This window comes from Bombina bombina, chromosome 10 (genome assembly GCF_027579735.1).
Source record: "Bombina bombina isolate aBomBom1 chromosome 10, aBomBom1.pri, whole genome shotgun sequence".
Classification (NCBI taxonomy): Eukaryota; Metazoa; Chordata; class Amphibia; order Anura; family Bombinatoridae; genus Bombina; species Bombina bombina.
This window is the reverse complement of record NC_069508.1, coordinates 96,871,080-96,894,470: the sequence shown is the minus strand read 5'-3', so window position 1 is coordinate 96,894,470 and position 23,391 is coordinate 96,871,080. Positions and strand designations below refer to the sequence as shown.

General features: G+C 34.5%; 1 pseudogene; it reads right to left on the bottom strand.

Annotated features, from left to right (window-relative positions):
• Nucleotides 1–14,816, bottom strand: part of LOC128640829 (vitellogenin-A2-like) — a 28,165-nt pseudogene extending 13,349 nt beyond the window's left edge.
• Between the last annotated feature and the right edge of the window lie 8,575 nt (nucleotides 14,817–23,391).

Here is a 23,391-nt window from a genome sequence, read left to right as displayed (position 1 = left end):
AGTGGAGATTATACGCTACATTGTATCATGTCCGCTCGCACTTTGATAAATATGCCCCATAGACTGTCTTAAGGCACCTACATGCCCAACCATCAGTTTAATAAGGTTGCCTTAAAATGACTAAACACCTATAACCTTACTCTTCTTCCTACCTTAAGTATAAAATCACTTTTCTTAAATTTGTTGCAGGTTTAATTACTTTTTTGTTGTTGTTGTAAATAAGTTTGTTCCAATGTTTTTTCTTTTTGTGCTGAAGCAGATTTTTCTCATTTTACCACTAGAGTGTGGTACTTTTTTTATCAGCCAAAAAGCAGCTGGAAATTATACATTAGTTGGTATCAAACATGCAAGGTCCAGAATTAAAATAATTAGCTTCAACTTTACCTTTTTCATACAAAAAATGTTTTTCAGCTCTTTCATATGCATGATAAATATATTTTTGGACTCTAATGTTTATTAAACCTAATAAATACTGTCCACTTTCTAAATTGGAGTGCCCAGTTTATTGAAGACAATATTAACTACTGACCTCTCAGTGTGTATTAAGTTGCACAAGTCTATTATGAAGTATGCAATATCAGACACACCAATTCATATATATAAATACATCATCATACAGAATCCTAATTACCATCATGCTGGCCGCTTCTTCAGAATTCCTTCCGGTAGTCTCAAAGTGTTTCTTAAGAATGTGTTGTACGGCTCCTCTGGGTAAGATTGGTGTTTTCTTTGTTGCTTCCAGCTCTTCCACATTTCTTGACACAACAAACACTTGAGATCTACCAAGAAAAATTAGTTATTAATCAGACATTGTTAAAGACTATATTTTCATTTTTTTACTTACTTTCCTAATGTTGGAAAACAATAATGTCTCTATGATGCATACTAAGGGTTTGATTTATCATTTGTCTGGCGGACATGATCCGCTGTAGCGATCATGTCCGCCAGACATCGATAAATGCCAACAGCATATGCTGTCAGCATTTATCATTGCACAAGCAGTTCTGGTGAACTGCTTGTGCAATGCCGCCCCTACAGATTTGCAGGGTTGTCAATCAACCCGATCGTCTGCGATCGGGCGGATTGCTGTCCGGCGCCTCAGAGGAGGCGTACGATTATGGAGCTGCGGTCTTAAGACTGCTGCTTCTTAACTCTTGTTTCCGGCGAGCCTGAATGTTCGCTCGGGAACAGCTGTATTTGGCCGCATTCGGACTATGATAAAGCGGCCCCTTAGTGTCAAACTGTGATCTTATTTGTTAATAAAATATACACTTAGTCAGTGCTATCTCATCATGATGAAAGTAAATCAGTAGATCAGATCTTCTCTCACAATAAAACAATGATCAATAGATTAAAGGGCCATTACATGTTCAATAAAAAAGAATGCAAAAGCACTTACTCTGAATATCAAATGAGCAATCAATATTTTAAAACTTCCTAGCCATGTGACAGTCATCATCCAATGACAAAATTCATACACATATAGACTGTGAATTCTTGTACATGCTCAGTAGCAGCTGGTGCCTCAGAAAGTGTGAATATAAAAAGACTGAGCACATTTTAATAATGGAACTAAATTGAAAAGTTGTTTAAAATATCATGCTCTGTAAGAATCAAGTAAGTTTAATTTTGACTTTAGTAATACTTCAACAAATTCAAAAGATCTGCTGCGAGTGCTCACCGTTCAAGACATACACATATTACAATGCTCTTTGAAATAAATGCAGCCAATCAACACAACCTGTAATGGGCGTCTTTATACAGCACTAGAAAACTCAACACTATGTATATGAAAACCTTATTAAAGCTTTTGTCTTTGTGTTGAAACCACATGGATATTTGCAATTTGTTATTAATTCAAGTCTTTTAGGGAAAACAATAATTTAAATCTGTAAAAATAATGAAAATTGCTCCTTTTTATGCTATAGTTAGTTGTAATTGTTGTACCAGGTTGCTCTGGGAAGAATCACTGTCATTAAACAAATGTAGATCTAGTTTCTGTGTGCGCCACTGTCTTGGGTCTATTACTGTATTTAATCAGCTGTAGAAAAAAACCTACCTTGTCAGCAGTAGTTCCTCTTCTTGTTGGCATGGAGCAGACTCAATCTTGAAATTTCTGTCCTTTGTGTCTATCTTTGCTGTAAATTTAGCTGGGGTAAATGTCCGTACTTTACCGTGAAATTCAATACCGCTCTGTATAAGGTGAGTGTTCACTCCCATCGTCGCCACAGCATGAACTGACACACTACAATTAAAATGAAATTAGGAGTGTTCACACCATTATTAGAACGTTCATTAATGTGTTATTAATTGTTAGAATATTTTTTTTTCATGTTACTTACTAAATGACAAAAAATCATATAAAATTCTTAATGCGCATATTATAAATTGATATTATTAATAGGTAGAAAAAAAATCTACTAATTATGTGCAGATTCTTACACCAAATATTGTATTTTGCTTAGTACCAGTATCAGATATATTTTCTCACCTTGGAGCGATGTCAGCTTGAAGTTGTATGTTAGATTCCAGCAGCTGAGCTACACTTAAGTCTTTAGTTGGTGATGGTGAAACTTTCATATTAACTATAAAATACAAATAGTGTATTTAGTAACATTCTAGAGAAACAAGGTAATGTTAATTTTAAAAATATATATATTTAAATATAGTTGCTTAAAAGTACAATATATCCAGTAAAGAGCTGATAAGCATTATTTGTATTTAAATTTGCTTAAGAAACATCCTTTCAAATGGGCTGAGCTCTCTTTCTGAATTTCACCCGCCTGCTGGGAGGTTGATAACTGCCTCTTTTATACATAGCTTTTCTATGGCCTGTAATGCTGACATTTTCATTATAGATGGTAGTTTCATCTTACAAAAGCAGCATTTTTTTCAAATCCAAAATAATGGAACTCTTTAATAAACTCTAGCAGGTACATTGATCATTGGGAACCCATTAAATGGCAGACACTTTTGCAAATGAATGTTACTTTAATTATACTTTCCATGATCCATGATCTAGCTATTAAGTAGTCTGCTTTCCAAGCTCTTTCAGGTATCATAATAATAATAATAATAATAATATTCTTACTTTATATATCTGAAAGCAAAGTGTATATATATATATATATATAAAATATATTGTATATAGTAACGTAGAAAGTAATTTGCATGATAAATTAGACCTGAAACATACAAAACTAACATAAACATCTCTATTCTAATCATATTCAGTATTTTGTATATACATGCAGTCATAATTTGTATTTTATTTCTGAATATTTTTTGCATGTAACTGTACAACGGATTCTCATTTAATAAGGGACATTATTACGCATCTTACCATTAGCAGCAGCATTAATCACAGCAGCTGTGTGTACACTGAATTCCATTGGGAGACCAACACAAGTGGGAATAATGTGTCGAACTTCTGCAGCCAAAAATGGATGAGCCCATTGGCCAGCGACACCATTAAGGAGTTTATTCAACACATTTCTAATTGCGGAATGCCTGTCTGCTGGTTCATAAAGAGACTAGAGAAATACAGAAAACAGACATAAGAACAAAAAGGCCCTTTTAGATTGTCCATATTTCTATTTAAATTTTAGGCTTAGTTCATCTTCCCTATAGCCTTATGCACATACCAGTTATTCTTAAAATCGCTTACTGGTTGTGACCCCACCACTCCTGTAAAATAACCCTAAGCTTTCTATATTCTGACTTCAGATCATGACCCATTATTAGTTTTCCATCTTTATGAAAAAAAGGGTTTAATGAAACCCTTTAAGATATTTGATCTTATATTTGTCAAATCCCCTGATATATTTGGATCTATCCATAAAAAATTTTTTCTGTTCATCTGGGGTCTTTCCTTATAAGCTTTGTTTTTTTAGATGATTGTAAAAGCCATCCTTTAAAAGTTTGTATTTAAAGGGACAGTTTAGTCAAATTAAACTTTCATGATTCATGCAATTTTAAACAACTTTTCAATTTACTTTTATCTTCAAATTTGATTTGTTCTCTTGGTATACTTTGTTGAAAGCTAAACCTAGGTAGACTCGTATGCTAATTTCTAATCCCTTGAAGGCCATCTCTTATATCAGGGCATTTTCACAGTTTTTTACAGGTAGACTGTACTAGTTAATTTGTGCCATATAGATACCATTATGCTCACTTCCGTGGAGTTACCTAGGAGTCATCACTGATTGGCTAAAATGCAAGTCTGTCAAAAGAACTGAAATAAGGGGATAGTCTGCAGAGGCTTAGGCCCCTATTTATGAAAGGCCTGTTGGACATGATCCAACATTGCGGATCATGTCTGACAGATCTCGCTGAATGCAGAGAGCAATACGCTCTCCGCATTCAGCATTGCACCAGCAGCTCTTGTGAACTGCTGGTGCAACACCGCCCCCTGCAGATTCGCGGCCAATCGGCTGCTAGCAGGGGGTGTCAATCAATCCTATCGCATTCGATCGGGTTCAATTGTGGCAATCTCTGTCCTCCTCCTCAGAGCAGTCGGACAGGTTATGGAGCAGGGGTCTTTAGACCGCTGCTTCATAACTGGTGTTTCTGGTGAGTCTGAAGGCTCGCCAGAAACACGGGGCTTTAAGCTCTATATGGAGCGTGATAGATATGCCCCTTAGATACAAGGTAATCACAGAGGTGAAAATTATATTAATATAACTGTGTTGGTTATGCACAACTGGGGATTGGATAAAAAAAGTTACCCGCATTATTTCTTGGATGGTTTCTTTGCTGATTTGAGCGAATTGCATCTCTTGACCAAGCACCTTGAAGTTAGCTGAGATAAGGGGCTCATCAGAAGGCAGTGATTTCCAGCCAGTAAGCTATGAAATAAACCAAATAATAAGATGGTTAAAATTAATATTTTAAAGGCATTTAATCGTAAAATATTAACAGATTCTTTTGTTACAATTAAAACAAGATTCATACTGAAATATAGAAGAATGATGGCTTATATATTAAAGTTGTGAAACACACTCGCCTTAGGAAAATTGTGTAGTGATATATAGACAGGCTTTTAAAATTATACTCATGATTATATTTCATAAAATAATTAAAGTAAAAATATGACTTTAAAACAATAAAAAAACACACCTTGTAGTTACAAGACTTTTCTGTAGCTTTGCAATAAATTAAAGAGAGATTAAACACATTGATATTTTAATATAAACTATTTAGCTATGTGTAGTAAAAAAACTTTGCAACATACTTAATTATTTATTTTGCTTAATTTTCATGTAATATAGCTTGGAAATGTGTGGATTTTTTAATTTCAGAAACTGCTGACTTATCAAGGCTAACGATGCTACATACCCTAAGTGCCTTTAACTGATAACATCCTAATACCAGTAACAAGCCAAAATGAGCTTGTTACTGGTGTAGACAAGGTTAGCCACTGTCATTATAGCAAAAGGTGGTAAAATAAAGAAGGTCTCTCATGGTGATTATGCCCCTTTAACTTTGAGGTAATGCACTTAAAACATATCCCAAATATTACAACTGAGGCTCCATATGCTGTTTAATAAGCCACAAGAATAAGCTAGTTGTCTCAACTAATCAAAAGCATAATGTAACTTTTCCCCTCTGTTGATAAGACTATATATATATATATAATGTTCTCTTATATATAATAGATGTGTGCATTGTTTTAAAGCAACAATAATAATTAGATTTATTATAGCACTTACAGTTTTCACTACACGCATGATCTTTTTGCGCATGGGATAATCTGCAAATGGAATATTCTGTTTTCTTAAAGTTTCCTGGAGTCCTTCTGCCCGAACAGCAACCTATAAAAAAGTTACCAAGAAATTTAGTGTAAAATAAGATTATATTTAACAAAGGGGTAATAAATACGTTATACATAGACATATAATATATACATATTGTCACTTATTTGTTGAAGAAATAAAATACCTCTACAAGGTCAGTCTCAGCACCAGCCGCAATTCCTCGGAGTTTAATGAGTATAAAGGTTGGGAACATTGTTTTTGGGCTGTTTATAATGTAAACATTTACAGCAGCTCCAGTCATCACATTGTCTACAGAAAGAAAATGCAAGAAATATTACTACCAATTAACAGATTAAAGGGCCATAATAGGTAAAAAAATGACCTGCTCTGATTCATTATTGCATGTCATTTTAAGACTTTCGACCCTGCACTCTTTAACCCCCTAAAAAGGGTTAAGCGCACAATAGAAGTACTACTGAGGACCTGCACAGCTGCTGAGGACCTGCTGGTCTAAAAAGGCCAGTGGCACAGTGCCGGATTTAGGTAATGAACCAGGGTAACCTCTATCTGCTGTTTTGTCCTCCAGAGAATTCTTTAGAGTTGCCCACTCAACAGAAATCTGGAACGCACACATTTTTAAGTTTGGCTTTTTCCTCGGGCCACAAAAACTGTGGCAGATATTCTTAATTCTGCTTTTCCTAAGGGCTGAAAATACTAGTGCAGAGGACTATATATGGCCCATGGCTACTAGATGGGCTTCCTAGATAATTGATGGAAACATTTTATATATGTCATTGATTCCAGTTGTTCAAAAAGTTGAATAAGGGAAAACCAACAGACCAAGACATTACAATATGACATGAACATAGGTGACTAATTGTACATGACTTACAAATGAACTACATGTGAAGTTGTGTTATGGTCTGTTGGTGGTGCTTGAAGACAAGTCTTATCTCTATTGCCATTGATGAGTTACAAATATTTGCAATCTAACAATGTCTCATGTGTAGGTTGCACATATAATTGTTTTATGACGTACCAGGTATTTGTTACTCACATTTAAAGGTATCTATATGAAGGGCTTTGCTGTAACGGAAGCCAAGCTTGTCAAGAGCTGGATTTAGCATTTTTAAAGCAATACTGCAAGCTGCAGCCCTGTAAATATAGAGAATGTTAACATAAAGTGTGACATTTCTACTTTTGTGAAAATTATTTTGTTATTGATGCTTATTATGACTTACAATGAATGAAGCTCTGGCAGTCTGCTCTTGGTCAATGCCTTCATATGAGAGTATGTGAAACTTGCAAGCTGCAAGTTAACTTTGCTTTCCTTCATTACTGTTTGAGCTACAGTTGTTACTATGGCGACTCCTGGTTTGGTTTCGAACAGAGCAATACAAGATACCATGCGCACCTCAGAATGGACGTTACGGTCCATAAAGATCTGGAGCAGAATTTCCTGAACCTAAAAACAAAACAATATTATAAATATAACACTTTCAAAACATTTTTAAACAAAGCTATACAAATGTGACAGATGTATAGACTGTAAATTATTGTTGAGGGAAACTCTTAATATCATACAAAAATAAGCAAGGTCAAGAACCGTAATTGATGTCATGAACACTATGTAATGTTTTTTCATCTAATTTACTGGTATTCTAATTGTATTTTCACAAATTCTGGAGCTGCAATCCTTCAATACAGCAATCACCTTACTTTATATTGTATATTGTATAAATGTTTTTACCAAAGTTCTAATACGTGTTGCTAATTGGAATATTATCAATATACTCATTTACTTTTCGTTGGTCTTGTTGGGCAATGTTTCTTAGAGCCATCACAGCATCAGTCTGAATTCTGATAGGGAGTTGGGAAGCACCGGAGGAGAATCCTGGCAGGAATTTCTGAATACGTTTGATACTTTGAGGTTGTCCCGCATTTCCCATTGCCTTTAATGCAAGAGAGATGTCTTCTACTCTGCCCTTGCTAGCAGCCTCAGCAGCTAAATCATGAAGAGGCTATAGAAGATAGATAGGAGCATAATATCAGTAAAGTGTGAGGTCTCTGAACTTACTGAGATACATACGTTGTACATAATTAGTACGTACTTGGAGAGCCGCTTCTGGGCAAGATGAGGTTGTGGCACAATATTTGTAGACCATGGAACCATAGGCCAGTATTGCAGTCTTGTAGAGGAAAGGCTTGTTCTGTATCTTAGAATCCATTACCAAGTCCTATAAACCATTTAAACCAGTTAGTTATGCCTGTGTCAATCTGAGAGAAGTAAACATTATTTACAGTCCACAGAAGTAACTGTTCATAGACAATGTTAAACCATTACTTGATCTAAAAAGGACCTTTAAAGGGCTTAACACAAATAATAGTAATCAGGAAGTCCTTATAAAAAACTAAATAATCTATCTTTATCCCATAAATGAAATCAATATATTGGTAAACAAGCAACATGTACATTATACATTCATTTACAAAAATACTTTTCGTTTTGGAAGTAAATAATAAAAAAAATCATGTTTTCTTCCTTTGAAGTTGATAATAATTTGTTACTACCAGCTAAATTTACAGCTATAATGTGTTCTGGCCATATGGCAGTTTGGTGGTTTACTATGTATTGTTCCTTTCTTAGCAAAACATTTATATCCTTTCCCTTTAACAATATGTATTTTTTAATCTTCTCTTCTGGCATTAGGAGTGCACAGATTCTTAAAGCAAATCACCATTTTTAAATAGTAATAAATATTAATTGTTAAAAAGTTTATAGGAAACTTTCACCCAGATAATGAAATACAGGTTAATAAATAATAATATTAGTAATAGTACAACAATATTGTTAAAAGGAAACTGACTATTGAAAAAAATTCAACAGTTGTATTGCTCTTAATAGTAGTATATTTTATTGCTAGTCTTGCCATAACATAATACATTTTTCAGCGGATTTCTGTTTTTAGATACATATTTAATTTTTTTAAGAAGGGTTCATAATTTCATTCAATAATGAATAGAAATCAATAAGATAATAGGAATTTATTATTGGTCTTACAGAAGCTTCTTGCAATGTACGTTGACTTGCACGTGAATGCAGCATAGCCATACTGATGCACAAGGCAGCTTCCTGTTTGTTCAGATTTTGGTTATCTATATTCTGCTTGATGAACTTCAGAGAATCAGTAGATCCAATCAGTGGGATAGCATGTATCAACCAGTGCCTATATAAATACACATGTATAATGGTTACAGATACAGTACACTATAGCATAAATATAAGGCAATTCTCCTGAGAAGCCAATTTGATGTTAAAATTACCTTAAATGGACATGGGACCCAATTGTTTTTCATTTATAATTAAAATAGAGTGTACAATTTATTTAAAAAAAAAAACAGCTTTCCATTTTTGTTCTATTATCAAATTTACTGTGCGTTCTATCCAAAAGAAAAAAATTAGTTTCATGTCCCTTTAATGCATGTTTCTTATATGCAAATTTGTGTATGGTAAAAGTTATCACTTTTTCAGTAAGAAGCCTCAAAGAGAAGTAAAAGCTGATTTTATAGATAATCACTAAATTCTGTGATAAGCATCTCTTTAGTCAAACAACATTTTCTTAATTTTTTTCTATCATGTTATGAAGGAGCAGCAGTTCTAAAATATTTTTGAGTAAAAATAAGTTAAAGGGCCATTATAGTCGTAGAGTGACATGCTTTAACCGGTGCTCAGACAAAATGCTGATGGACAGAATGCCGAAGTACATTGGTCCATCAGACATATGTCTGAGAGACTGTGTTCCAACGTAGGCCGAGGGCAGATTCGCTCTAGAGTACTCTGTTCTAATCAGAGCCTCGGGTGCGGCAACCACCTCTGGGAACCTAGCCATGGTTCCCATCTCCCAGTGATGTGCTTTTAACGATCTATCTATCTATCTATCTATCTATCTATCAAATGGATAACATTCTTGCAAAACTGCTGCCATATAGTGTTCCAGAGTCATTTACGCCTCGGAGCTTAAAATTTTAAAACAGAAGTAAATTAGAAAGTTGTTTAAAATCGCTGGCTGTATATGAATTACAAAATATGTAATGTTGACTTAATTGTCAATTTAAGCAAACATATATTTAATCATATTCATAATTGCTGCTTTTATATGAAATTTAGTTTTATTCTATACAATAAGCCTAATATCTATAATACTGCTTTTGCGTGTTGAAGAATTCTTCATACAATGAATGTTTTATAAGGATAACTATACTGAAGAAAGGGTCATATAAAAATGATGAAACTTAAATACTTTTTTAAAAGGACACTGAACCCAAATTTTTTCTTTTGTGATTCAGATAGATCTTGCAATTTTAAGCAACTGTCTCATTTACTCCTATTATCAAATGTTCTTCATTCTCTTGGTATTTTTATTTGAAAAGCAAGAATGTAAGTTTAGATGCCGGCCCATTTTTTATGAACAACCTGGGTTGTCCTTCCTGATTGGTGGATACATTTATCCACCAATAAAGAAGTGCTGTCCAAGGTTCTGAACTTTCTTTTTTAAAATAAAGATAGCAAGAGAATGAAGAAAAAGTTATAATAGGAGTAACTTAGAAAGTTGCTTAAAATTGCATGCTCTATCTGAATCACGAAAGAAAAAAAATTTGGGTTCAGTATCCCTTTAAGCATATTTACATAGACATTACCTGTACTGAGGTCGGTCTGCATACTGCTTCCAAATAGTCTGAAGGCTTTCAGCACTTGCTGCTCTCAGAAGCTGAATCAGTTGCAGGTATTTGTCTGGAGCTTGTGATTGAACTTGTTGTTGGTTATTCTGCACCAAGTTCTGAAGTGTTTCTACAATCTAATAAAACAAAGGAAATATTAAAAGCAAAAAGTTTAATCAATGTATGTGTGTTATGTATAAAGTCTTATAGCAAATCAAATAAACACATACCATGATACTACTGATACATTAGAAAACATACATATAAATAAGCAATTAAAAATATCCCCATTTAACCTGAAGTTATATAGCTATGTTCTAGTAATCAACCTGTCCTGCACTTTGTAGCAGAAACCACAAGACGGATTAACGACTGTCTTATTTATTTGCATAATTTTACTAACTGTCTGTGTGCGGTTGCTGCTTTATTAAATATATTCATGAAAATGGGCTAAAATGTATATTTTTGTAACATAGAAATATTTAATACTGTTTAAAATAATGTTATTAAGTATGTGGGAAACCCTAGTTTTATTGTGATAAGCCATACCTGTGATTCTGGGTTCTTGGTCTTCAATAACTGAAATGGCATCTGATGGACTTCGGCACCAAATTGGTAGTTAAGACCACCACGATTTTCCAACTGCAGCTGTGCATCACTGCTTCGGCTAGCTTTAGTTTCCACCCATGTTAGTACTTGTCTGAAAGAGAAAATCCAATTAATTGCTATAAGAGATCACAAAGAAATGGATCCTTGCAATGCTTGTCTTTAAATATGCCATTTTCAAGAGAAGGAAATGACTATATCCAGCAATAGCGTGTAATGTTTGTATCCCAGTTACTGCTCAAACATGTTTATCCTAATCTATATTACTGGTTTATTTAGTAATCATGCTGAGGAAAGCAGCCTCAACCTCAAAAGTGTTCTGAATTTGCTAGGCAATTCCTTTTTGTTATTTTTTATTTTTGTTACCACTGCTTTACACATAAAAGTGTGACACAAATAGGGAGCAGTTAAAGGGACATGAAACCCAAAAAGTTTATTTCATGATTCAGATAGAGAATACAATTTTAAACAACTTTCCAATTTACTTCTATAATTTAATTTGCTTCCTTCTCTTGTTATCCTTTGTTGGAAGGTTTATCTAGGCAAGCTCAGGAGCAACAGAGAACCTAGGTTCTAGCTGTTGATTGGTAGCTGCATATATATATATATATATATATATATATATATCGATTGTGATTGGCTCACCCATGTGTTCAGTTAGAAACCATTAGTGCATTGCTGCTCCTTCAACAAATGATACCAAGAGAATGATACAAATTAGATAATAGAAGTAAATTAGAAAGTTGTTTAAAATTGTATTCTCTATCTAAATCATGAAAGAAAAAAAATTGGGTTTCATGTTCCTTTAAATAAAGATAAAGGGAATACAAAAAAAAAAAGCCATTGAAAATATGGTCCACCACCAGTTTACAGTATAAATAAAGGTATAAATACATAAATGCAAAACATTTTAAAGCCCTCAATGATATATGAATGAACAAAGTGAAATAAGATTGCTGGTATCTGAGGGCAAACAGAAGATAGAAGGCTCAATAGATGGTATTTTATAAATACAGTATGAAAAAAATTAATAACTTCAGCGATGCCTAAACTTTTTTTTCACATGGAGGGCTGTTCATTAATGATATGATTGGCCAGGAACCATATTACATTCAGCTCACACTTATGCTAAAGGTAATGCTTCCAAATGAAAATAGTTTATAAAAATTATCGAACAATAGTTATTATTAATAAATATCATTTGATTGTATTTACTACTCTAATTTGCAAACTTTAAGACAAATATACTTGCTTAATTACCTAATGAGATGAGCTTAACTGCATCTTCAATACAAATTTACAAACGTCTGTTTTCTGTTTAGTGCCAACTAACCAAAAAATGATGGAGGCCAAGATGCTGCCTGCTGACTGTAGTCTGAGTTGCCCTGCTCTAGTGTATACATTATTTATTATTTGGCTATACATAAAAGTTCTTTGATAAAACTATACCTTGCTTTCATTACCGCAGCTCCATAAAGTTCATAAAATGGAGAGAACTGATAGACTTGCTGGGCTGTAGCTTCTACAATGAGGGCACCCTGTTCCTTCTCCTTTAGTTTGTATGTGTAGGTAGCTGATCCTCGTAAGTGCTTTGATTTCTGTATAGAGAAATAGAACATAATGAATTCAGAGGATATTGAAATTATACATAGCCATTATTAAAAATGATAGTTTTCACAGTTACCTGTTGGCATGCTTTGCAGGTTTCCAAGTAGACCATTCCGATGTTCTTTACTACTTTGTCTTCACAGTTGTTGAGATCTGTGGATTTAGTTACAATATATCTCTCTTGCCTTCTATCTTCCTGGATCACATATTTTGTGTGACACACTCCGGTAACACCATTCTGAGAAACAGATTAGAAAATATTCATAGAATGTATTACATCTGTTTGAAAAATAAATAATTATATTTTGGTTTTATATCTAGGATTTAGCTAAATATAACACAAACCTCTTGCAGGTCATACACATCTTGAGATTTCTTGATTGTAACTTGAAGCATGTTTAGGATTCCCCTGTGAATATTGACCACAGTCTCTGAAACATCAGCATGAGCAAAGATCTCTCCCACACGGCCATTGGAGTACTGAAACCTCACAGGTTTTGTTAGTTGTTCAGCCAGAACCTGGGTCAGCTTAGAGGATCGAGTGAATGGATCTTTTGGCCATATTCCGTTGTACTCCTTTATTTCTGGAGATTGGATCTTAGAAAAGAATGTGGAAATAGAAACATTACACAATAGTTTAATGTATAAATTTGTTCTCATTAGCAGTTCTAGTGGGTGGTTGGGAGAGCTATGTAATGCCACACTGTTGGGACACCACTAAATTTCAAAGGTATCACTAACCTTAATTTTGCAAGATAATCTAGTTTTGTGCATTTTATTTTCTCTCTCTCAGGCACATAGAGAGGAAAATTGGAGAAATGTTGATTTATATAGGAAAAAAAGTATAATACCTTTCACCCTTGATAGGATATTTTACAGCAAATGTTGCTAGCACCCATAATCTTTAAGGTCTATAACCACTCCTTTTTGAGCTATTGCTGATGTACATTATAGGTCATGTGGCTGAACTAGAGCTGTTGGGGGCAAATATAAGATTATTATTATTAATACAAATTTCTTTCTGTCTGTTTTTAATGATACTTGATAATATTAAATATAAAAGCATATCACATTGGACAAACTAAATTATGTCTCCTAGATTCATTAAGACTAGAACTCCCATTCTAATATTAATAGTTTTGTATTATTCATTGGAATCCATTCATTAAAGAATTAAATTATAAGTGAGTTTTAGTCGAAGACTGCATAGTGAGAGCTTAGTAAGCAAAAACACCCCATAGACAGAAATTAGCTTTTTATCTATAGTCTTTGTTATTTACATTTTTTTAATTAAAAAATATCTTTTAAAATAATAGTTATTGTAAATACAAAATATATTTTTTGTGACCTGTCACAGCAATTTCTGAAGAAAATTAATTTTATACAGAAAATATTCAATTATGTTAATAAAATTAGCTGTAGACCAATGTGAAATATACATTTAGCTTTTATTCCTTGAGAATGTAGGACCTCTGTGCATAGCCTCTGATTTCAGCTTTACAGTTCAGTTTAATACCAGCCTTAGCCAAACCATTCTCTGGGAATCCAGTCAGAATAATTCCTTCATAATTGTACACATACGTCTTGCTCTCACTAAAGTATGGTTCTGTAATTCATTGTAAGATATGAATTAGTTACAATATTCTGCTACCACTGTAAATTATCTTTCAAATTATTTTGTAGTCAACAAAAGAAGAAGGCTTCTCATACATATATGTGGTGTGTGTATTTTTATTATACAAAATATACGTATTATAAAATATCCCATAAACTATTTATTTTCATTATATATTGAAATGCAGTATTTTGTTTATGCATACAAAAATAGGTATTGAATAAATAATTGTATCAAAAATATTTGTTAATACTAGAATAATTAAGATAATCTAAATTTACATTTGTCTTACATTTTTATATATATTTTCTATTAAATTAATTATATTTAAAATAAAATATGCTTACCAATTTTAGACTTCTCGCTCACTGTAAGGAAAAAAGAAATATATTTATTAGAAAAACAATTAACAAATATATATATATTTATATTTCATGTTTTTTTTTAAATTTTCAGGCTGGTGGTCACATACCCGCTAAGGTGAGCAGAAGAGCTAGGATGATTCCCCTCATTTTGATGGTGAATGTAGACCCAAGATCAAAATGCTCTATTTATACAAGAGAAATCAGGAGCATGTGATGCCAACAAAAGGGGAAGTTTGGTTAATAATAGGGTTGCACCGATACCATTTTTGTATGACTGAGTACAAGTACCGATACTTGTTTTCAAATACTCGCCGATACCAATTACCGATACTTTTTCTTTATGTCATGTGACAGTTTACCAAGCACAATACAGACTAATTAGTTAAGATTCCTTCTTTATAATTATAAAGGACTGTAATTCAAAAGACATTATGAAATAATAAAAAAGTTCACTAAACATGTTTATAAATAAAAAATATTACAATAAAATATTACATTTAAAGGGGTGATGCAATTGGGTTGTAGGGCTGTTATATAACATCAATCTGACATTTGTATGGAGGTTCGACTCTAAGTTGAACAGTCTTTCACTTTCCACACTACTGCATGGGGCAGAAAGATATTTTTGGGCCATTTTAGCCAGACCTGGAAATCTGTTTATTAACTGCCCAGTACTTCAGGGGTTTGTCTGAACGAGGTACAGTGATCTCTCCTACAATAATACAAATAACAGCAATTTGTATTGGCAGAACAGTAGTAAACAATTTTTAGTTTAGTCTCCACTCCAGTTTAAAATGAAATGAGAACATGCAGTTTGAAAAAACGCCACAAGATAGCATATGGGTAGGAAGTGGAGGTATCGGTTTAAGTATCGGTGCATTTGCACGAGTACAAGTACTCATGCAAATACTTGGTATCGGTACCAATACCGATACTAGTATCGGTATCGGTGCATCCCTAGTTAATAATCAATTATTACCCAATGATTTTTTTTTTTAAATGATCAATTTACAATAAGTTTAAAAAATGTAATTAATTATTAAACAAAAGTAATTTAACATTATACAATTTGTCTTAATGATAGTAAATATATTAAAACATTAATTCATGTATATGTTTTATACTGGAAATCAACAACAGGATTAACAATTGTTGGCCAACTATTAGGTCATGGTAACTTTGTTCAGGTCAGGATGACTGGATACCTCAGAATTGTACCTTTTTATTTTACCAGTCATTCCAAAAGATTGACTAAAGAAATGACAGATCAAAAAGTCAGCAGTTTTTATCATGTTATAATGTTTATTCCAATTGTTTAATTCAGTTTATTTTCTGGCCATTTATGCTCATTTTCTAATTATTTCTTAATGGAATGCTCTATTTTTTATTAGCATTCATTACATTTTTAAATGGCTACTGTGTATTATTGGAATGTCTCTGATGCTGTAGAGATAAGTAACCATACAGCAAAGATTTAAACTATTGTATTGTATATACATTATTAACTTTAAAGTATTAAATATTAATTCAAGCATTAACACAGCTAGAAGTTAGCTTTTTGCACGTGTAGCGTTTTAGAAGTCGAAAGTAAAAACTTTGTGTTCTTGCAAAACCCGACGTATGCAAAAAACTAGACTTCAGATATTACGATATGGCATTCGCCCTATAGACTTCAATAGATCTGCGAATGAAAGAAGAAAACTAACACCTATACTCGCGTGCTAACCCCCATCAAAATAGACCCCCTACTCTATTAACCCCATAAAATGCCGTGGCCTCATTGCAAAACCCCTGGTACACTTCTGAACCCTACACTGCCACAAACGCCCATTGAAATTAACTCGCTTCCCTACTGTCAGGGTGCCAGGAATCAGACTGAGATGAGAAGTGCAAAAATAATCACACTTTTATTCATAGCAAAAAATGATAAAAAGTCCACAATCAGCAGGGTTTGCAGGGCTAGTGCAAATAGATCCAAGCGGTGATCCTGTTCATCCATCCTGGAAATGATGGCAGGTAAAGGTGGATTATTAGCACCATCAGGATTCATGGCCTTTGCGTAATGTCAGGGTGCCAGGAATCAGACTGAGACGAGAAGTGCAAAAATAATCACACTTTTATTCATAGCAAAAAATAATAAAAAGTCCACAAGTCAAATAACAAGCCAGGAGTCAAAACCAGAGCTGGTAGTCAGACGAGCCGAGTCAGGAGCCAAAGCGAATAGTCAGATGAGCCGGAATCAGGAACAAGGAAAACAGCAGAGTCAGGAACAAGCCAGGGAACAGGAACCAGGAAGGACATCAGGCAGCCAGGTAAAAAACTTGGAAAATTAAAAGCCACATCAATTGTCAAAGCGAGAATGTCATTTACTGTCTATCATGATCATGTGACATATTTTACACAGGTATGACTACCCGCAAGTTGAACATTAGAATGACAGAACATCTTAGTAACATCCGCAATGCACAGAAAGACTTAGAAAAGGGCAAACAAATAACTAGCGTGGCAAAACATTTTCTACAGTCTCACTCAGGCAAAACTGCCTCTTTCAAATGTTGGGGTCTGGTACAAATCAAACCTGGAATCAGAGGGGGTAACTGCGAAAAAATCCTGCTACAAAAAGAAACGAGTTGGATTTTCAGACTCAATACAATTATACCCAATGGGATGAATGAGGCTAACAACTTTTGGGTATTTCTTTAAAAACTATATTTACTGAATTTTGATAATATGAAAAAACATGACTATCATCATACTTTGTCATATTACTAACTATATATATATATATATATATATATATATATATATAGATAGATAGATAGATAGATAGATAGATAGATATATATATATATAGATATATATATATATAGTTTTTCTAACATATCTACTAATAAGTATCATGAATCACACACATTCTAATACATGAGACAGGTATTATCCATCAATCTATTTTATTGTATTTTATTCGATTACTTTTTCTTCCATTATAATAAATGAACACTAATATATTATGATTACTGAATTATACCAAATATTGATCTGACTAGCGACCTCCTCTTTAGTACAAATGATACTCACAGGTTTAACCTGAATTCCTTTAGAAACAGGAACCTTAAATGAGAGAGAGAGTGGGACCCTCAGACAACAGGTATACATTAATCACAGAATATCATATTAGTTCATTTTAATCGCTAACAAATTTTTAAGGTGTATAGTGGCCGCCCATAGCACTTCTCATACATTTAACCAATTTCTTCCCATATCCTAATAACTCTATGTGCAAGTTATATATAATTTTTTGGCTTAATTATAGAGAATAATTACCAGAAAAGTGTATAGTATGAGAACGACATCAGCCTAGTACTACATAATACCAATATGTGTTTTCACACTAAGAAAGTATAATGAATGTAATTATAGGCAATGTAATGTTAGAAATACTATGCATTTTATATGTTTAGCCATATTTAATATTAGAATTCAAGTCTTTATTCATTACCTATAGTTGAGATACTTCCTATAGTTGAAATACTGAATCAAATATGAGGTAGATTAATACTGTAGAGATGGGCACTATTTATTGAGAAATAAAAAGTATTTTTTTCGAAACCTAATAAACTATTACCCTTAGGCAGTAATCTAGTAATCCTAACCATAGGAAGACAACACACAAGAAGATTAGATCATGTCACTTTAATATGAACATCTCACTGCTGAAAGTGATTCCCGGTTTCCAGTGACACTTTGTCACCAAATTCACACACTTTTTAGAACGTTCTATGTTTACTTATAATCTGGAAACAATATAAAAATAAAAGATTATAAAGAGTAATATGTGAACAGGAACATTACTGTGGTAATCTATTCCCCATATGCATACATGGCGCTTGGAATGGATAATACCTAAGGTGTGTGTGTAAATTGGACCAATGGTAATCCCTAATCATGTGTCAAATCGAGATACAACTTTATACAACCCCAAATATAAGTTTTCTTGGTGAAGGGGTAATAATTAGTTACAACACTAATGATTTTTATAACATAATGATTTGAAGCAGACTTTAAGAGGTATTCTTAAATATTTCATAATATTCCAATGTGACACTAAGTTGTCTACAAATACAAAGACGAATGTCTGATTGGATTGCGCTAGATGTGGGTGTGTTTCAAGGGACCAATAGAAATCGCTCATTTACGTGCCGCTCCTAACTGCACCAACGCTACTGATTATTTAGAAAACAAAAGGCATTTATGTCCCATATTATAATCGTATCTTGTGTAAGGGATAAGATCTACATTTTACCAACAATATTACGTTCTCAGTATCACAACCGATTACAACTATATGTAAACATACACATATACTGTATATATGTGTCCTCTAATAAATGACTGACTATATGGGAGGTGAAGGAACAGACCGAGTAACACTCAGTACATGAGATTGCACTAGTAACTACCAAAACATATATATATATGAATAATTGTTTAGCGAGTGTACGTCACAATCCCGCAATAGACAGGGATTGGATTAGAAGTAGGAGTGTTCTCACATGAATCGCTGATTGGTCTAAGGTTTAAGCTTAGTGCTATTTAAAGGGGTGGCACCCGGGCCTCGGTTTGTCCATAGCATTGAGAAAGGCTGATAAGCACAGTCGAAACTAGTTTGCTGCTCATTTTTTTTGCACTTAGTTGCATGTTGGTGATTGTTGTTTTTAAACTTAGTAGTCCATTGTCCCTGTCACCTGAAGCCGAGGGAGCTGCTATCGGCCAGGAAACAGGGGGACAATTGAGACTTAGTTTTAAAGATTGGTACACTGTGGTATTTAGGCCGGTATTTTAAATTACTTATTAAAGTTTTGCTTTTTAATTAACGTTTGACAGGAATGAGTGCTAGCTTAAACCACCTGCTTTAACTGAGGTTTCCTTACCTCTTCTCTCCTTATTTAAAACACAGGAACTCTCACAAACAGGTCTGAGACAACGCAAAGGCAAAGCATACTGAACAGAGGCCCTTTAAATAATAAGTGATGACATCACAATGCTGAGACTGCATCCTGTCTCACATGGATGATGCACACCAGTCTGGCCATGAAAGGAAGTGTAGGAAATGAGCAGCATCCCCCACAATGCACCATAGTCAGGAAGAGAGGTGAGTAAAATGGCTGCCAGCAGCACATGGCAAACAACAGAGAAAAAACCCTGACAGTACCCTCCCCTCAATGACCCTTCCCCCACGGGAGGACAAAAGGCTAATTGGGGAAACGGGAATGGAAGGCACGGAGGAGGGAGGGAGCATGAACATCAGAGGAGGGAACCCAAGAACGCCCCTCCGGACCGTAGCCCCTCCAGTGAACCAAATACTGTACACAGCTCCTGGACATACGAGAGTCAATAATGCTGCTGACCTCATACTCCTCATTGTTGTCAACAAAGATAGGATGGGGATGAGGCAACACAGTGGTAAACTGATTACAAACCAATGGTTTCAAGAGGGAGACATGAAAAACATTGGAGATGCGCATAGCAGGAGGAAGGTCAAGAGCGTAGGCCACAGGATTAACCCGTTGCAGTATTCGAAAAGGACCAACATCACAGGGAGCCAATTTATTGGAAGGCACATGAAGGTTCAAGTTGCGGGAGGACAGCCAAACTCTCTCACCAACCTGGTAGGAAGGTGCGGGCAGACGCTTACAATCAGCCTGGAACTTTTGGCGCTGCATAGAACGATGAAGGCAATCCTGGATCTGCACCCGCGTGAAACGGAGTTGCCGGAGATGCTCCTCCAAAGCCAGAATACCCTGAGACATGAATGAATCGGGCAACAAGGATGGTTGAAACCCATAATTCGCCATGAGCGATGACCAGTCTAAAAGTGGGTGGGGCGGACGTCCCCAAGTGCACGTGGGGTGCCCCTCCTTCCCCTTGCGGGTGGGTCAGAAGAGCTCGACACCCCTCAGTAGCGTTTCCTTGAGCAGAGAGCCTCTCCGCTGCAGTTTCTGTTTTGGGCCGCTTACCTCCAGCAGGGCTGGGTTATGTTTTTAGGGATAAGTGCTTGCCGCCATCTTGCCTGTCAGTTCAGTATTTTCTGATGTTTCAGTTAAATAAATATTTTGACCCTTGACGGTCAAAAATTTTACCCACACTCAGTTTCTGTGTCTTTTATTTATTATGTTAAGTTATAAATAAAATGTTAAATTAAGTTAAGCCTCTCTGCTGGTAACAACTGAAAGGCATTTAATCCCTTAGGTACACATATACTTTTTTAATGGGAAAGTTTAAATATATGGTATTTGATTAGTTAAGGTTTACCATCACTTTAAGTCAAATTTTAACAACGTTTTAAATAGAATTGTTCATTATATCCTGAAATTTGAGAAAAGGGTGAGTTATATTATTTACCTATTTTTTGTCTAATCATTTTTATCATTTTTTATATTTAATTGTAAGCGCCTATATTATGAGAACTTCCTAGATATCTAAAGGTCTTAATTGTAATCAAGCAGAGCTACACATCGTCTCCTCCTGTGAGGGAAACTCCATTGGTGGTGTATAGATAAGGAGGTAGATGAAGAGAAGGGGATTGTCACTCTTATTTTTTTCCCTTTTGAGGTTTTATAAGAAGACAGCTTGTCATATGTTAAAGGGACAGTCTAGTCCAAAATAAACTTTCATTATTCAGATAGGGCATGTCATTTTAAACAGCTTTCCAATTCTCTTTTATCACCAATTGTGCTTTGTTCGCTTGGTATTCTTAGTTGAAAGCTAAAGCTAGGAGGTTATATGCTAATTTCTTACACATTGAAGGCTGCCTCTTTTTTGAATGCATTTTGACAGTTTTTCACCACTAGAGGATGTTAGTTCACGTGTGTCATATAGATAACACTGTGCTCACACAAGTGTAGTTACCTAGGAGTCAGCACTGATTGGCTAAAATGCAAGTGTCAAAGGAACTGAAATAAGGGGGCAGTTTGCAGACGCTTAGATGAAAGATAATCACAGACGTAAAAAGTGTACTACTGTAACTGTGTTGGTTATGCAAAACTAGGGAATGGGTAATAAAGAGATTATCTATCTTTAAAGCAATACAAATTCTGGTGTAGACTGTTCCTTTAAAACTGTGTCTAATAGGTAATATAAAAGCATAGTTGAATTAACCCTTTTATTTTAATCAGATATTTAAAATGGAGGTAGCTTAATATGTGTTATTTTATTTAGATTTTTCTATTTCATGTTAGCTCTCTGTTTAGTTTTGTTAGATCTTCTTAGATTTGTTTATTTGACATTTTCCATTAAAATGTTGTGGTTAGATACACTGCCTTTTTCTTAAAGTCAATAAAAAAAAAAAGCTTAAATAGAATTGTTCCTCCTGTCCTCAAACTGGACGAGACAAGTAGCTGTTTTATTTACCTGTTTTTTTAAATGTTTTTTTCTTATCCCCTAGTATGTTTCGGTAATTTGTTTTATAAAGAGAACTTCCTGAAGTTTTACAGGCCTTAATGGTAACAAAGCAGAGTTACACATTTGCTTTTCCTTGGTATGGATCTTTGGTATATGGGTTTTTAACCCTTTGAGTGCTAAGCTCTTTCCCACCAGGGCGCTAATATTTTCTAAGGTTTTTTTTTTTTTTTTTTTTTTTTTTAACTTAATGTTTCCTACAGACCCCCAAGACTTACACTGTTGGAATGGTTAGGTGATTACCTCTCCAACAGTGGGTCTTGGGCATCTGTAGCTGCTTAGATGCCTGTGACATCACCGCGCATCACGTGAAGACCCGGCAATGCCTGTCACTCTACAGGCACGATCGCCGGGATAGGAGCCATTAGGAGCCCCCAGATCTCCCTCAAGGTGGGAGAGTGCTCATGACGGCTCTGAGCCGTCATGAGCACCAGAGTGAGAAACTCTGTGACAGCTCAGAGCCGTCATTAGCACTCAAAGGGTTAATAAATCATTTAGGATTATAAGCTATTGTATTCATCTTCCTTTAGTCAACCACATTTTTTTTATCAAACAATAAGTTTAATTATAAGCATTTGTATAAAAAAAAGTCAAATTAGTAGATGGCATTAGCCTTGCAGAGCGACACGACTACGGAGGAGAATTGTTTTGGTGGTTGAGAGGTGCGGAGGTGGGGATTGTCAATGTGTTTTATTCCCCTATTTAGTTCTTTACAAGGCAGCTCATGGTCTGTAAAAGTCTAGCAATATTTTTTATTTCATGTTTTTTTTTAACCCATCTAGTATATCATATTATATCATGTATAAATTTGTAATTTTTGGTTGCCCCCCCCATGTAGGTCTCTGTTTTAAGATTATAGATAATAAAAACCTATTTTATGTCACCTTCTTTTGTTATTAATCAGTAATTTTTATTGTGTTTACATTAGAAGAGCTGCCTAAATCTATTCTGGGCCCTAAAGGTAGCCAATCAGAATGAAACATCCACTGTTTCTTTTTGGTGAATTAATTTGATGGTGAAGAGGTGTGAAGGTAGGCGAGGAAATTGTCAGTCTGGTTCCCCTTCATGACTCCTTTAAAATAAGCTTTTGATATGTTAAAACAACAACTTTGAGGTGATGTTGAAGCATTGTTTAATAATGTTTTCATTTTAAACAGGGTTTAGGTCAGATCTTCCTATTACATAGACCCCTTTCATTTATGTATACTCTGCAAATCCATGCTTGAATTTGCCCTCTCTCAGCTGTGTGCTTGATTGGTTGAGC